Raw genomic sequence first — 19,122 nt, 5'->3', positions numbered from 1 at the left:
ATTTAATTATATTCTATGTAAATTTTGAACCCCACCAAGAGAAAATTATCATTTAAGTGTTGCGGAACTTGTAAAGGTGGCACATCGCTATCTACACATTTCAAAGTTACTTAAGTGCTTACAGTTTGGTACAGTATCGACACATTTCAAAGTTACTTAAGTGCTTACAGTTTGGTACAGTATCGACACATTTCAAAGTTACTTAAGTGCTTACAGTTTGGTACAGTATCGACACATTTCAATGTTACTTAAGTGCTTACAGTTTGGTACAGTATCGACACATTTCAATGTTACTTAAGTGCTTACAGTTTGGTACAGTATCGACACATTTCAATGTTACTTAAGTGCTCACAGTTTGGTACCTACATACACTGATTTGGCCATTTAGTCCGTTCTGTAATTATTCCAAAACAGAGTATTATAGTTTCCGGGGACCATAGCAGTTTTAATATAAAATTACGCAGAAATAAAAATGAGGATTGATATTAGGCACTTTATGCGGTATACTAATGAAATAGTTTCAAAACTTTCAAGTACTTACCTAGCGCGTTTATTACTGTTTATGTACTTACTTCGTAATTCTGCACCTCATTAAGTAAGTACCTAATTTAAAACCTCATCCTTTTTCTGTGAAGTTCTGTATAGACCGCGAGTCAGGCGAAAATTTCGTCAGTCATCGCCTCCCGGGCGAAAACACATATAGCGGTTAACGGCTATGTATGATGAACCCTCGTGAACGTCAGCTGCCGCTCCGTTGGTGGGTTGAGGAATGGCAGCCACCAAAATGCGTAACACGGTTTTTCCACCGCGATACAGTCGGCTGACGATTTTGTTTATTCACAATAGCATCTAAACTATCATCTGACAAAGTATCAAGCGGGAGGCGATGACTAAATTTTTTTTATATAATTTATTGGCTGCCATTCCTCAACTCACCAATGGAGCGGCAGCTGACGGTCACGAGGGTTCATCATACATAGCCGTTAACCACTAGGTATACGAGGCGATTAGTCATGGAAATCTGTTCCTGGCCCGCGGTCTATTATGTTACTTCACAGAGCTGTGAAGTAACATAATAGACCGCGGGCGGCTAAATTCATTCATAGCTCTATGAATGAATTTAGCCGCTTGCCACATCCAGCGCGCTATTCAATGACGTATTGATAATTTTCGTCGCTGTTTTTCTTCTATTTGCCACGAGTGAGAGTGAAGTCATACTTGCAACAGAAAGTTCCGAACATTGTAGGGACTTTGGAACAGGTGTTATGATGAAATATCGGGTCGAAGTATGAGCTCTTACGATATATTTTTTTATTGTGGTTTTAATGTAAAAACCAATACGGGACCGACATATGCGACCGAAATTGTGACAGCTGTGGCCCGTTTTTCAAAAGCTTGTAACTTGTAATACATCTAACAAAAGTTGTCAAATCAAAAAGTGACATCCGCTTGTATTACCAGTTACAAGCTTTTGAGAAACGGGCCCCTGAAGTAGGGGGTCATGTCGGTAGCAACTTCTGGAGGATTGTGCCTCTTTTCGCGTTTTCGGGACAGATCATGCAACTAAGCGTTGTTGTGGGTTTGCCCTCACGTAAGAACGCAAAGGCTTTTGATGAAAAATGGAAGTGATTGTATGAATCAAAAAGTTATAAAGTTACTTATTTTATTTTTATTTATTCAAAAATCTGTTGACACGGGAACAAACAAATGTGAATGAATGAATGAATGAATGAATGATCGTTTATTTGCATTAAACAAGCGTGTATATACATAGGTAGGACGATTCTTGTTTTGCCATGTCTGGCGTATAAATATTATTACTTACTAACTATCTAAACTAACTATGTACAAGATAATAAAGCTAAACTTACACACTACGATTATTCATGCAGTTCTGTACATAATATATTTCAAATACATTTTGATAACATTAATTAATAATTAAAATTAAATTACAATTTACAATTGATTATATATTCATCTACAGAATAGTAACAATTCTCCATTAAGGGGCCCACTGACTATCAGTCCGCCGGACGATACCGGCCTGTCAGTTGTTCGGAACTGTCAAATTTTTGTTCTAACTGACAGGCCGATATCGTCCGGCGGACTGATAGTCAGTAGGCCCCTTTAAATGGTTAAACAATGATTTTTTAAATGTCTGTAGGTGCATTTTTTTTAATTCATCAGATAGAATATTAAATAATTTGATAGCCATACAGTAGACGTTTTTCCTAGATAACGCTAGTTTAGTTATAGGTAGAAGCAATTTATTTCTATGCGTCCCTCTCTGTGAGTGGGTTGTAATAATTTCAAAAAGTGACATATGCTTCTTAACAAAAATACACATTTCAAAAATATAGAGTGACGGAAGAGGCAGTATATGTTTGGATTGGAACAAAGGTTTACAGGGTGCTAAAAAGTCAGCTCCACATAGATTTCGGATACATTTCTTTTGTAATTTAAATATAATATCTGCATCTACTGAGTTACCCCAAAGTATGAGCCCATATCGTAATATGGATGCCACATAACCATGGTACGCGGAAAGAGCTGCTTCTTCCGAGACAACATTTCGCACTCGATGCAAAACGTACACAAATCTGTCAAGCCGTATACGCAAATCGTCAATATGATTTTTCCAATTACAGAAACAGTCCAGAGTTATGCCTAAGAATTTAGCTGATTCTACTTCTTCAATTATAGTGTTATTATATGTTACCTTCAAATTCATAGTCTTACTTTTACACGTTAAAAATTTAATAACTTTAGTTTTGTTTAGATTAATGTTTAGGTGATTGTTTTCTAGCCAGCTTACTATGTCTCTTAATGCATTGTTTATATCATGATTAAAGGTCATAATGTCTTTACATTTTATGAGTAAGGTAGTATCGTCGGCGAATAGGACACATTCATGTTTTGTAGCATTTGGTAGGTCGTTAATGTATAGTAAGAATAACAGTGGACCTAGTATGCTTCCTTGCGGTACTCCTGTAGAGTTGTGTTTATAACATGACCTATAAGTTATTTTGTGGTTACCAGTTACTCTCGAAATTTCCACGCACTGTTGCCGGTTACTAAGATAACTACTTAACCATTCATAAGCAACACCTCTTATGCCATATTTAAATAATTTATTTAGGAGTATTCTATGATTTACGAAATCAAATGCTTTGGTCATATCTAATAGTGTTGCGACTACAGGAACATTATTATCCAGGCTTTCTATGACAGATTTTACCAAGTGAAAGCATGCCTTAGTAGTAGAACTATTTTTGCGAAACCCAAACTGCTCATCTTTCAATGTGTTGGCACGGGACAGCCTTAGCCCGTGTGGAATGCCTTATTTCATTTATTTTGCCACCATTAAGAGCCCGGCGCCCGGTAACGGTTTTGAAGCAAAAATGTAAAATTGATAGATTTAGTCGTTGAAATTTAAAATGTCGTTGTAATGTAAATAACAAGTATTGGTTTCTATTAGCACGTCTTCTCATCTTGCATTACGTATCAAAAGGTGTACAATTTCAGCGACTAAATCTATCAATTTTACATTTTTGCGACTAAAATCGATAACCGGCTCTTTTGACTCCTTTTAATTCAAGACATCACTACACACTTTCATTGGCAACTCCTTATCTTCTAAAATAATAGTGTCAGCTGTGCTGTTAGATGGTCTTGCTTGGTCTACCTCACTTGATATTATCGGATCAACAGTGTATAGAGATATTTGAACAGGATAGCAGGTTTCACTTTTGTGTTCATCGGTGCAAATAATAAATTAAAAATATATCAAGGTACGATCACACGAAGATCGCCATGCAATTGTAGTTTTTTTTAATTAGCCTTTAAGAGTTCAAAAGCTTCCTCTCTGTCATTTGATCCTGTCACATGCACACTCTCGCCACCTATCACAATAGGTTTGTGTCTAGATCGTCCCGCGTCCCGCTATCTCCGTTTTGGTCTTTCCTTGACCTAAGATTTAGATTGCTAGTTTGATATTTAACAATTTTAACACATACGAGTACCAGTGAAAAAACAGACATATGGCGTTCGAAAAAAAAACATTTATCCATATAATATGTATATTTTTTGATTGTTTTATTCATTTTCAATTTTAGTTTTAAACAAATAAGGTCCGTGGCTGTACAAATAATAATACCATATCATTGAACGATGGACTTTTTACAAAAATAATGTACCAACTTTTGTAACTCCTTTTTTGCAGATAAATTATTATAAATTATCCCTTGTGCATTAATATAAGGGCGAATCAACTTTTACGAGGCCAATTTCCTTGTCCCCGATAAAAAAAAAACCTTTTTTCAAAAACCTAATATTTTTATTGCGCCTTTTTAGGGTAATGACATTTTTAGAACTATAAATATTTAATCAAAATATTAAAGATTAGCAATTTGATCAGAATTTTAGCAAATTTATATGGTAACGCAGCAGAAGAAAATTTACTCCCATACAAAAATTGTGTGTCCCCAACGATAGCTATAGTCACACAATAGTAATTTCTAAGTTTAAACATAAGGTGACCTATTTTTATAATATCATTAAAAGAATCAGAATAAAATAGTACATTTAATCCATCCCATGCCAACATGATTTAAGTTTTATATATTTTTCGAGAATTTTTCAAATTGTTGTCCCTAAGCTAGCGTCCAATTTCAATTCTCCCGAGTTACTATAGAAGGTTGCAAAAAATTTTAAAGAGATGGCGTTGGTCGTGGCTCATGCGCCGGCGAAATATGCCTACGTTTCTGAGAACCCGCGTTGTCGAGGTGAAATCCCTGGCGGGGAGACGCCAGTCAGTGACGAGCAGCCGTCGGGTGTGCGTGACTTAATTGCTGCTCCCCTATGTTACGTTACGTGTTTCGGTAAGTTTTTATCCTTATGTTTGAAAACTATTGAAATATTGTGTGTTTGGTGTCTAATATTAACGCGATATATATGCAAATGTAAGTGTATTAATAACTAACGTGATAATTTACTTGGTAGTTAAAATTTTCCCCTTCGTTACCGGTAACGCTGGAGAAACTTCTCTTACGTTACTGGTAACGTAAGAGAAAGTACGACTTATCCTATTTAACTCGCCATCGAACTTATTTGACCTATCTTTTAAATAGTTATTATTAGTAAATACATTTAACGTGAAGTAATAAGAGTAATATTGCTTATAAATGTCTCATAAAAATTCGTCACAAATTAAATGATTTTATGGCTAGATTATTAGTATAAAGTTATTATTTACGTTGCAACTTAGCGACATTGTTTTATTTATTTCAGCATTTAATTGTGCACACCTAAAAAAACAATGCCTCTAAGCGCCGCAGAAAAACAAAAACGGTATCGAGGACGATTGAAAAACAAACCAGAATGCTATGAAGAAGCTAAAAAGAAACAAAGAGAACGGTACAATAAAACTAAAAGATTAGTGAAAGACTTTAACCCCTAAAGAAAAGTACAACGCTAACACGATTTGGCGTTTACGGAAAAGAGAACAGGCGAGAAAAAAACGGATCGTAGAAAGAGTGTTACGAAATACACCACCAAGCTCACCTCAATCTGAATATAGATACATAATGAGCCTCAATCGCCTACTCCTCCGCCAACAACACCTCCGCCAGTGACGGCTTCGTTATGCACACTTCCACTAGCGACGTCTCCTTTAAGATTAAGCCCACTACGTACACTGCAACCAGTAGCATATTTACCACCATCACCCCAACCCCAAATTGCAATGCTTCCTCAAGTGACGTCTCTGCGGGCTGCTCCACTTCAATCAGCGACGCCTTCACCAACTACATCTCCACTCACTCTTCCACCTCAGAGAACTTTGTCGGCAACGCCTTCTTCACTGACACTTTCATCGGCGACACCTCCGCCAGTCACACCAATTCCGGCAATACTTTCATCAGTTTCACTTCCGCCAGCGACATCTTCGCCGCCGATTATATCTTCCCGACCAGCTAATCCTGTTGCTTTTACAAAACCAGTAGCGAAGCACATCCAGCCTTTGTCATCAGTCTTTGTAGATTTGGAGATTAACCAGCCAATCGTATCGCCAAAACAACGAGGGCGAAAAAGAACAAGAAGAGAGAGCTAAAGTTTGCAGAGAGAATAGGATATTAGCTAACAAAAATGAAAATTTAAGAGAAAAAAATAAACCTAAATCTAAACAGACCAAAGATGACTTAAAGTACCAAATGTTGGCGAATGCCATAAAGGAAACATTTAAAAAAACAAAATCGAAAAAAGAAAGAAATACAATAAAAACTATTTTTGCGGCACAAGATAAATTTTTTGATGGACACTTTTGGCACAAACAAAATTGAAATGAAAAAGTCTCGCTTTGACCGAGAAACGCTCCTAAAGAAAAAGATAAAAGATTTTTTTCTAAGAGACGACATTACCCGAGCTTCAGCTGGAAAAAAGGAAGTACTAACCAAGAAAGGTATTAAAGTTCCTAAAAGATATATGCTAGATACAATGAAGTGTTCACAAGGTTTTTCTAAAAGAGAACCCTGAGATTAAATGCTCTTATTATTATTTTACACGGAATAAGCCGTTCTTTGTTGTGACTCCTTCGATTGATGCAAGGGAAATTCGCTTGTGCAAGCTTCATGCAAATTTTGAATACAAAGCTAAAGCTTTGAGGAAAAAAGGTATTACAGGAACTGACGACCTGTTTACTAATAGAAGCAACAGTATGTGATTTCGATTCGAAAGACTGCATGTATGGCCTCTGCAGCGAGTGTAAGAATAAAAAGAGTATATACAACCTCGATAAAATAAATGGATTATAAAATGGACTGAATGGACTAGAAAAGAAGAGAAATTTCAGAAGGATGGAAAAATTATGAAAGCTTTCAGAAACATTCGAGAAGAACTTTAGTTGACTTCGAGACTTCGATTAACGTTTTAGAGAAATGACTTTACTCATTTTTTGAAGCCTTAGTAGGTTAATCTTAATTTGTTGATTTTTTATGTTAACTGTTTTTTCTTTATATAACTGAAGTTGATTCAAACGTTAAAGTTAATATTTAAGTGTTTGTGATGTTCCTGAGAATTACTGATCTTGTATTTAGTTTAACACTGATCTCAAGCGTAGATTATTCAACTTAACTGATCTCATGTTAATTAGGTGGTGTATTGTTATGTTAATTTATGAATGAATGACGAGGCGAATAGCAATCGTGTGTATACCGACGCATAAAAACAGACGACAAATATTTACTGATTAATAAGAAGTTTGTTTCATTTAATAAGTGTATCAAAAAGGGTCAGTAACACCAGAGAATGTATGGCCTATTCTCTTGCGTTACTCATTATTTTTCTCTTGCGTTACTGGATGTCCCCAAATAATTCCACAATATTTTTATTTTTTTGATTACCAGGATCGTTTTTGATGAATATAATTCGGTGAGTTATAATCTTATTAACTTTCCCCTGCTATATATATACAATTTTTAAGCCAAGTCCTAACGAAAGAAGTAATATTCGAAAAATACGACTTCTTAAAATACTATAGTAACGCAGGGGATTTGCAAAGTCCAGTTATTACCGTAATAATGTGGTTTTTCTTTAAAAAACCTCTCATATAATGAGCTTCTTAACTGTGGAAAATATCTATATCGATTTCAATGGGCTTTCAGATTTTTATTCCTATGTTATGATTAAATCTAGATGACGTAACGCAAGAGAATTTCCAACTGTATGAAGAACAAAATGTGATTAAAACTCACATAATAGCATTCTGATCTCGTTGCTGATATTAAAATAAGTTAATTTAATCAATTATCCGTACGCCAATGGTATTAATTATCAGTATTTTGACAAAAAAATATTTTAAAAAACTTTTTTGAAACCTCTTTCAAATTGGCCTCGTAAAAGTTGATTCGCCCATAATTAAGTATGTAAATTATCTCTAAACATTAGAACAAGTTTATGCAGTAAGTATTCAAATTATTCGAAAAACGTTAGGCACTATTTTTTTGTCCTCAGTCACGGTCAAGTTTATGTACGCAAAATCTCGCTCATCTTTTTGCACTCTCACGTAACCGCAAGCCATTAAATACATCTAATTTTTACGACCCTGTCACAAATGTCCAAGCAACGTGACCCAATGGCTCAGGCAATCATTGTTGCCAAAATCTTACCATTGCAAAACCGCTCTTACTACATTCTCATAAAGTCTATCTCCAATAGTATGCTTTTCAGATTGCTCGTTATATTGTCATTTCCTTGGCCATTTCCCGAGTGCTTGAGGACATGAGGTCAGCACAACGTCCAGATCGTCATTTGTCAGCGTCAGAGTTAGCGCCCGGATTAAACATACTTACGTATCAAAGGATATGGTATGTTTTAGGTAATTCAAGGAAGAACTCATTATAATGTATATTTCACGTAAATAGACCTTTATATAATATATTGAAGATAAATTTCGCAGTGATATTGGTGTAGGACCAACGCCTTTAATATTATATAAGGTTAACTAAATTGGAAATGGAACTTTAAAGGACAGCTGTTAAAAAGAATCTTAATTAGATTTAAACGAGCGCTGGTCTTTAATCATAAAGTTTGCGACTTAATGAATCTGAACTAATTAGTTAAGCTGAATGTAGTCTTAAATTAGTCTTAGATATTTTCCGAGGAAATGTGTTGCCACTTAGATATTAATTTCTTCTAATTCCTTTTTTGGTCACTCCAGGCTAACTTGTATAAACTTTGTAGTGACTAATTGTGGAAGTGTTAGCATAAACGTTAAAATTTCTATGAAAATATAACGCTTGAGATGTCAAAGTCGGGGCGGGGTTAGCTTAGCCAATTTATAAAACTTCCAGCGCTAAACTAGGTACCACTATTAAAAAGTTTTACGGACTTTAGTTTACCTGCAAGAGATCCCTCATAGGAGGAATAAGTTCGCTTTTGTAGTTTCAATTGTTGTTTATTACTTTAACCTACTTATTTAATTTTTATATTATTTTTTATTTTTATTACATAAAACAAGAGAAAAACGCATCATTTGTACAAAGGCGAACTTATCCCTTTCAGGGATCTCTTCCAGTTAACCTTTAGATAGACCTTGACCTTGAGATAGGTGGAGATAGGTGGTTTTATGTCTTGCCATGTTTAATAAATACCATTTACACAAGTTTAGGTAGGTTTCTAAAGTTTTTTAGGGTTCCGTACCCAAAGGTTAAAAACGGGACCCTATTACTAAGACTCTACTGTCCGTCTGTCCGTCTGTCTGTCACTAGGCTGTATCTCATAAACCGTGATAGCTAGACAGTTGAAATTTTCACAGATGATGTATTTCTTGTTGCCGCTATAACAACAAATACTAAAAAGTACGGAACCGGCCGGTTTTTTATTGCAGATGCGAATTTATCAAAATGATAAACGCAAAATATTTGTTACTTCCTTCATAAGAGAAAACCGGCCAAGTGCGAGTCGGACTCGCGTTCCAAGGGTTCCATACATTACACAGTTTAAACAATGTATTTTTATTTTTATCAGACAGACAGACGCAAGAGTGATCCTATAAGGGTTCCGTTTTTTTCCTTTTGAGGTATGGAACCCTAAAAATGACGAACATGGAATGGAATGAATGGTTGTTCGATTGACAAAATACATTGACTCAAAGCGTAATTTTATCTCATTTCCGTTCCGTTTTAGTTTTTCTGTGACAAACAAAAAACGATAACCAATATTGCTTCCGGAATAATATCCGAAACCACCAATTTCGTGACCCACAGTGAAGTTTCGTGCGCTCTCACCCAACCGAAGCGGAATATATGGCCAGTTCGGTTGATAAAAGTTTAATGCAGCAAGATTGAGAGGAGTTCACTTTGACCCTTGAAAGAATCAAGATTTATTTTAATTGCATCGCGGTCGAACTAAATTTATTTTTATCGCCGAGAAACATGATGCTATTATTTTATTCAATAAACAAATGTTTTACATACAAAAGAGAGTAGATACTTTAAGAGAAATTATTTATATTATCCATTTTCGAGTAAATTTTGAGGTTTTGTATATCTCCATATACATATTTTTTAACTGACTTCCTTTCCGAGGAGAAGGAGGTTCTGTATTCGGTTGTGGCAATTTTTTTTTATGTACATATTATGTTCTTGTTCGCCGATTATTCCGAGACCCGTAGTCCGAATTGAAATTAGTGTGTGACCAAATTAATGTTTTGATCTAATGACCCATCATCCCAATCCATAAGGAATTGAGGGAACTCAATTTTTAAAGGCACGTGTATGGTGATTTGCGTGATCTTATTTAGTGTCCAATTTATTATGCTAAATTACACATTTTCAATATATATTATCTACATAACTAAATTTTATTACAAAATTAAACATGTCATCATCATCGACGCAAGCTCCTGATGACGCTTTTCGGTACGGAGTGAAACATGTCGAGCGTTTTCGACTTAAAACACGTGAGTGACCCGTTATTAATATATTTAATATGTCATCATCTATAGTTAATAATTATGTGTAATAATACCTCCCGAAAAGTAGGTTACCCTGGCGGTGCCCATAAATTGTTTAATTTTAAATAATCAAGATTTAATTACCTATTCTATTCTTTTTTCTTTTTACTTTTTAATTCTCAATAAAAGATGGATTATTTATTACCTATTTAAAATATCCAATTAATCATATAATATTAAAGCCACAAATTGCCACAACAACTCACGTTGTTTCTTAGTAGTCTTAATATATCTTCGTTAAAGTTAATTATTATTATAATATAGGTACGAGTACGCGTGGTTACATAAATTTGTTATTAATTAATAGAATACAATTATATAGTGTCGTCTGATGTTAGGAGGTTTTCGTTCAAACTTAATAAGGTGTTAAATTCTGTGTTGTTGTTAGTTATATGTATCAAGAGATGTCAAGAGAACTGAACTTTTTGTTCAAAGTAAATTAAATACATGTTGCATAACTATTATTTACAAAAACGGGACTTAAAATCGCGTATTTCATTATGCTTGGAGACTGTTTTATTATTAAAAAAAAAGGAAACTCATTTAAGGATAATTAAGATGTTTTATTTGGCTAAGTGCTTTATTTAATATCATACGCAGAGCTTATATTCAATTTAAATTATTTAACAGGCAATAGAATGTAAACTATTCGGGTGATAGAGAGGTAGATAGCGAAAATTCTATTATCGTTTTTCACGGCAGGGCCTCCGGGTGTAATTACATTTGAAGGGTACACGAACATGTCTATTGTCTAGTCACTTTTTTCGGAAAATGAGATTTTTATCTCATAATGTAGCTCTTCATTAACTATTCGTTATATCTTTTGCTACCACTGTATGATATGATATATGTAACACAACTTTTTTTTTGTTAAAAAAAAACCTTGTGACGGAATTAACATACATGTTGTCATTGTTCCTGAAATCGCGATTACTCAAAATGTTACTAAAGTGACTAGACATGTTCTTTCCGTGTACCCTTCATTTCATGTTTATGTTTATAATTATTTTTTTTGGTAATGTTTCAAAACTTATAATGTTATATTATAATTATTTAGACTCCCTATGAATTTGTTTATGTGTTTATTAGTCTTAGCATTTAATGATATGTATTTCATACTAGAAATGCTATTGCTGTACATAAATACATGACGATTGCAATCCCAAAATTATTGTTTTACAATCTCTATAAATTTTGATCTTGGCTAGACAATTGTAAGCTTGAGACCAGAGAAGCTTAAGTATGATTTCGTGACTACACGAATACAGCTCGTATTTTAAGAAATTTACGGTATGAAATTGCTTGAATGAATCTGAGTATGTATAGCTTATCCCGGATAATGGTCATTGGTGAAAGATACGTACTATGTCTGATTTAGAGCAGGCTCTCTAGAGCAGTGTTGCGACGTAACGTAGCTTTTAGATCGTCCTAGATCTTTGTAGTGGTTAAGCTACAAGCACAGACCACCCCCATATTTTACCGCAATAAATTACGGTACAACTGGTACATACCACTGCCTGTAATGAACATGTCCCATCCCTACGGTTACACGTGTCGTTTGGAACGACCAATCACAACGCCGTGAGCACCCGCCCCGCACCTCAGAGGTTGGTGATTTCCGTCGCGAACAAAATGGCCGATATTAGGCTTCTATAAGCAGTTTTCTGTGGCTACAAGAAACCCGATGTAGCCAGGCTAAAAAGTGGTACCACCAGCCCCTCAAATTTACCCCTTACAATTCTCATAAATTCGCCGTTGAATAAATTACACCTATGATGGGTGGTCGGTGATCACGTGATATTTTCTATAGAAAACGAAGTGTCGGACGCGGACAGTTCTAAAGTGACCGAATTACTAGATACGCGAACAATACTAGATCTAATGGATACGTTATAGTAGTTCTCAACTAGTCATCTTTTGCAGTTCCATTCGAGAAACCAATTGTCATTTCACGCTACAATATTATTGTGATGTTTTGGGATATCCATTAAATATCCACTGGATGTCTAAGTAATATCTTAAGCAAATCTTAGAGATCGTTCAAGAGGACATTTGGAATCGCGGATATGTGAAATTTGACATAACTCGTTATCGTTTCTGTTTCATATCTAGTTGATATCTAGATCATTGTTCGAATTGGCCCGTTTCTGTTTCATATCTAAGTGGATATCTAGTTGATATCTAGATCATTGTTCGAATTGGCCCGTGAATCTGGAAATCAAAAAACAGTAAACTTCCATTAACCTACAAGTAATCCAACTAGATACTTTATTACCGATAACCCGTATAAAAATGATCGAGTATACCGTCAAACCTTAACAGCGAAACGTAAACAGCTAAATACTTTCGATTTCTATTAAAAAAAGAACGGAATCGATACTTCGACTCGTTGTCGACTTTTTGCTGAAAAAAGTTAAGAAAATATTCGGGCTTTCTATACAGTTGTCAACATTGAAATGCGGTTGAAAAGTCCATGATACCCTAATTTTAAGGTTGAAAGTTAAAGAGACAAATTATATTTATAGTTGCAAGCGCTACATGTGCGACTTTGTTACACTTTCACTACAAATGCGTAGAGCGTTGACGGAACATGTTGTGGATACTATTTTTGTGTGTAGCAACTGTGACGAAACCTGCGCTGTGGAATGATATTGTATTTAATTTGGATTATTTGTATTAAAATTTTTGTCATATTAATCATCTTTAGTACTTGTACAATATATAACAAAATCGCTAAAATCGGTTGGCTAGAAAAATAAATCTATTTAGTAGTTATTACATAGAGTAACTTATACTAGAGCGGTACTGTCATAGTAAATTTTGTAACCACAGTAAATTCACTGCCATCTATCGACACACTTTAAAACTAAAAATGAGGATTTATAAAAATACGATAAAATGTATTTAAATATGGATAAATGATTTTTTTTATTTGCATTAATTATTTTTATGATTTTGACCCATGTTCACTGATATGCGTAAAAATTGTTAAATAACAAACGAAACCGTCAACGCCATCTATACGACAGTAGGCCAAAGCTAGTAGCGCCCTCTGATCGAGAGTCAAATTTTCTTGATTTTCGAGGCACGTTTTTTCCTTAGACTGTATCCATCTATTACGGAGTTATATACCGGGTGTTTCCTGTAACAGGAGCAATAAATTAAACTGGAGGCTGTACGCCTCAAACTGACCAACATTTGTTCAGCAACTTTTTAAAATTATGAGATTTTTAAATTATACCTTTTTTTATACTAATTAAATATTATTTTCAATGTACGCTGCCATCTGTGTGTTTGACGTTGCTTATCACCCTTTAAACATAACAAATTTTGCAATACATTGCGTCTTAGAATAAACTTTAAAGTGTAATAAAAATCAAAACACAAGTTATTTTTAAAAGTTGCTGAACTATATCTTTGTTATTACGTAGAGCTTGATAGACATATAGCTCTCTTTTTAACTTACATAGATATCCGTTCCGTACCCAAAGGGTCAAAACGGGACCCTATTACTAAGACTCCACTGTCTGTCTGTCCGTCTGTCTGTCACCAGGCTATATCTCATTAACCGTGATAGCTAGACAGTTGAAATTTTCACAGATGATGTATTTCTGTTGCCGCTATAACAACAAAGACTAAAAACATAATAAAATAAATATTTAAGTGGGGCTCCCATACAACAAACGTGTTTTTTTGTTTGTTTTTAGGGTTCCGTACCCAAAGGGTAAAAGCGGGACCCTATTTCTAAGACTCCTCTTTCCGTCTGTCTGTCTGTCAACGGACGTTCGTATTTGACGTTCATAAGCGCATTGCAATATGCCTACTTGAATAATAAACTTTCTTTATCTTATCTTATCTTAACTTCATAGACGTTTCATAGAAGGTGATTTAATCACCTCTAAAAAAATACCCACCTTCTCAAATCGGTTCATGGAAAAACATTCTTATCGAGAAATAGACCGTCAATTAGTAATCTATCAGCTCTCTCTACAATGACAGATATCGACACTTTACAATTCATTATTGTGTCTTCAGATTTTCTATTGTTCTCTAATGCATCAATTACATGCATTTTTATGTACAAACACAGTAATACTTGGCATTGATTGTTTATTTAGTGGGACAGTGGTGCTGGAAAAGAGGAACTGCATATAAACACGCAGTGTGGAAGAAGTTGATATAGCAAACGATTTCCTGGACCAAAGACTAAATATGATGCGCAGAAGCGACTGCAACGTATAAATAAATAAATAAATATAAATATTATAGGACATTCTTACACAGATTGACTAAGTCCCACGGTAAGCCCAAGGAGGCTTGTGTTATGGGTACTCAGACAACGATATACATAATATAAATACTTAAATACATAGAAAACACCCATGACTCAGGAACAAATATCTGTGCTCATCACACAAATAAATGCCCTTACCGGGATTCGAACCCAGGACCATCGGCTTCACAGGCAGGGTCACTACCCACTAGGCCAGACCGGTCGTCAAAAACGTATGCATTATTAATATTATTATAGATAGCCGCAAAATCATCCAACTATACTTTAATACTAAAACTATACTTTGCAAGTTAAACATGTGTCAATACCAATTTTCTTTTCGGTATTGCCTGTTTTCTTCAAACTTTATTCAACCCTGAACGAAGATATGTTTTCTTCCATTTATGCAAATTCTCTTAAATTATCAAATTTGGCGGTGGCGTGGGGGTGGCTTCATAAAAGCAGACACTTATATATTTATTTAGTTTAATTTAAAAATCTGAATCAGAAAACGAGTCCAAACTTTCAATATCTTGCAGACTAAAAAACATACATACCTATACATTTCAAAAATCTTAAAACTAAACACTATTTTGGCGACAGAACAGCGGCGTAGCTCCTTTGAATAGTCTGTTTTCTATTATATAAGAGTGAGACTGTGGGATCTGTAAAACTCAAATCATCAAAAGTGTGTGCGTGTAATTTTTACGCGCGATTGAACTAAAACTTCTTTCACGATGACGTTTATCGCTATGTTGGCACTTTGACGTGTGTCCTATTGTGCGTGTGTCACTACTGAGCGTTACTTCCGTCAGAAAAAAAATCTTAGTTACCCTCTAGTCGCGCCTAAAGAAGTTTTACTTCAAAAATGCCAAAAAATATTGGTGAGTCTGCAGATGTTTTAATTGTAAAATATTAATCCTATAAGTCTTATAACCACTCTACATAAGTAAAATTTTGATCTTTGTAAACAGCGACAGCGCGTGACGCACACGCTTACTCGTAATTGCAACCCTGACTTTGCGCGAGCGCAGTTTCCGTTACCTTACGGAAACGGCCACAGCAAGGTGCACACACTTTATTTCTTTGTGGGTTCCGTTTGATAAAATAATACTTTATTTTCTATGAAAAGGGACCTTATTGTCGATGGCGGCAAAAAATCACGTTTGTTGTATATGGGAGACCCACTTAAATATTTATTTTATTCTGTTTTTAGTATTTGTTGTTATAGCGGCAACAGAAATACATCTCTGTCAATCTGTGAAAATTTCAACTGTCTATAGATATCACGGTTCATGAGATACAGCCTGGTGACAGACGGACATACGGACGGACAGGGGAGTCTTAGTAATAGGGTCCCGTTTTTACCCCTCGGGTACGGAACCCTAAAAATGGACGACCGCTTCTCCATACAAACTTGTTCCCATTTTTTTTTATTCCACGTCGGTGGCAATCAAGCATACGGCCCGCCTGATGGTAAACAGTTACCGTAGCCTATGGACGCCTGCAACACCGGAGATATTACACGCGCGTTGCCGACCCTTTAAAAACCTGTACACTCCTTTTTTGAAGAACCCCATACTGTAGCCCCTCGGGAAAACCTCGGCAGGGAGCTCATTCCACAGCCGAAGCGTATGCGGGATCTCGCGTTTTTTCTCTGGATATTGACATTATGGGAAATGTAACTTCTAACCTATTTATTTAAAAATCACAAAAAATATATATTTGAGATTCTCACAATGAACTCTTTCCTTTGATATGTAACACGATATAGTTTGAAAAACTTTATTTTTAAATTTTCTTATTTACCCCCAAAAGTGGCCTCCATGTTCAAAATTCATTTATTTACGTTACATGCCCGTCTTTGGGTCACTAACTTACATATATGTGTACCAAATGTCAGACAGACTGGCAGACAGTCGCACGAGTGCTCCTATAAGGTTTCCGTTTTTTACCTTTTTAGAACCGTAAAAATGGTGACTAGAGTCCGTGTAAGGTAACTTTGTTACTTTGAATAGATCAAAGTGTCATTGTACATTGTCACATTTTCATAGTAAATTGACGTTAATGATGACATCGCCACACTTTGTTAACGTGAGGCACTTCATTCGGTTCTTGTCTGTCTGTCTGATTTAATATCTTGTCTTTTTATTAATTATATAATAATTCAAGTCTTGGAGACCCTTTACATCTGGATAATTTGATGATCTTTTTTATTATTATATACAGTTTATCTCTGACACTCTATGCTGACACCTAGAGACTTTTACATCTCTACACAGTGTTAGTACTTCTGTTGTTTGTTTTTTTTTTATTAGCTTTTTTTGTGTAATTTGACATTTATATTTATGTAATTGTTTTTTTTGTAATTTTGGGTTAATTTTATTGTTTGTAAAAATTGACATGTAAAAGTGCCCCTGTGGCCTATTTGCTGAATAAATGTTTGATGTTTGATGTATTGCAAATACCATGCAGAGTTATCTTGGTGGTACTCTACGTTTGTATGAAGAAGTGGTCGTCCAATTTCCTCTTACGGAACCCTAATAAAATCCGCGTAATACTTTCGACTCAGTGGACACGACAGTAGCATAGATTTTGCACTATCAACCTAAAAACATATGTGCATTCGTTACCTTATTACAAATGTGTACGGTGCAAATTGTAATGGCAAATATTGTCAACTGTTTTACGTGTGACCTGGAAATTTATTTATTGAAGTCGAATGACGATTTAATATAAATATTACGTTATAAATATTATATTTTTTACAGTATTGACGAGATATTTGCAAATTAAACTGTTTTTACAAAAGTATCTTATGTAAGTTTACACTTTAATGATGACATTTTTATTACTTTTCATTTCTCATGCTCTGAAAGAGGGTCATTGTTGTTCTAAAAGGTGTGCAGAAAATGATACGTGTCTGCACTAGAGCATTTTACGTTCGAAGTACGATTTTTTAAATTTTTTTACGATAAGCAATTGAAATTTGAATTTAAATGTATTTGTTATACAATTTCCATTCTGATATTTGACTCTCCATTCTATAAATAGAGACACTTTTGCCTAAATTGTTAACTGAAGGTAGGGTACCTAAAAATACTATAAAAAATTATACTTGGTCATGTTTTAAAAAAGACATGCATTTTACTTTCCTCGTATTCGAAATGAAAAGTAGAGTGTTTAACTCGGGTGAAAGGCATCATTTCAGCCTCGGACTATTGGCGCTCTCACTGCGTTCGAGCGCCAAAAATACCTCGGCAGAAATGACTGCCTTTCATCCCTTGGTTAACAATCTACTATTTCATTTCTCATGCTCTGAAAGAGGGTCATTTTTGTTCTAAAAGGTGTGCAGAAAATGATACGTGTCTGCACTAGAGCATTTTACGTTCGAAGTACGATTTTTTGAATTTTTTTACGATAAGCAATTGAAATTTGAATTTAAATGTATTTGTTATACAATTTCCATTCTGATATTTGAATCTCCATTCTATAAATAGAGACATTTTTGCCTAAATTGTTAACTGAGGGTAGGGTACCTAAAAATACTATAAAAAATTATACTTGGTCATGTTTTAAAAAAGACATGCATTTTACTTTCCTCGTATTCGAAATGAAAAGTAGAGTGTTTAACTCGGGTGAAAGGCATCATTTCAGCCTCGGACTATTGGCGCTCTCACTGGGTTCGAGCGCCAAAAATACCTCGGCAGAAATGACTGCCTTTCATCCCTTGGTTAACAATCTACTATTCCTCGTATTCGAAATGAAAAGTAGAGTGTTTAACTCGGGTGAAAGGCATCATTTCAGCCTCGGACTATTGGCGCTCTCACTGGGTTCGAGCGCCAAAAATACCTCGGCAGAAATGACTGCCTTTCATCCCTTGGTTAACAATCTACTATTATCTGTACTTTTTTTGTTGGTTTAAGTGTATTTTTGGAATTTTATTTATTGACATGTCCCGATATTATTTATGTGCATGTATTAAGGATGACTCACGTTAGAACGAAGCGAAGCGCCGGAGCTTCCGGCGCTTCGTTTTCTATGGAAAGCATCACGTGATCACCTGTCATTATAGAAAAGTAAGCGCCGGAATATGGATGGTATAGAAAGGATGCCAATCTCTTATGGCAGAATTGTTGCAAAAGTGACCGCTTTCACCTTTAAATAATAGTTCCTAATCTCTCCGGTGGCGCTAGTTAGGCTCTGGGACATGAGTATAACATTAACATGAACCATATAAGGCAACAAATAACCCGACCAAATTACGTAGGTTGTTTTTGGTAGTATTTCGGTGTATGGTGGCGCCGCCTAATTACTGTTTTTTGATGGACACTTT

Source organism: Cydia strobilella, chromosome 20 (assembly GCF_947568885.1).
Source record: "Cydia strobilella chromosome 20, ilCydStro3.1, whole genome shotgun sequence".
In the NCBI taxonomy this organism is placed as follows: domain Eukaryota; kingdom Metazoa; phylum Arthropoda; class Insecta; order Lepidoptera; family Tortricidae; genus Cydia; species Cydia strobilella.
This window is presented reverse-complemented; position numbering follows the sequence as displayed.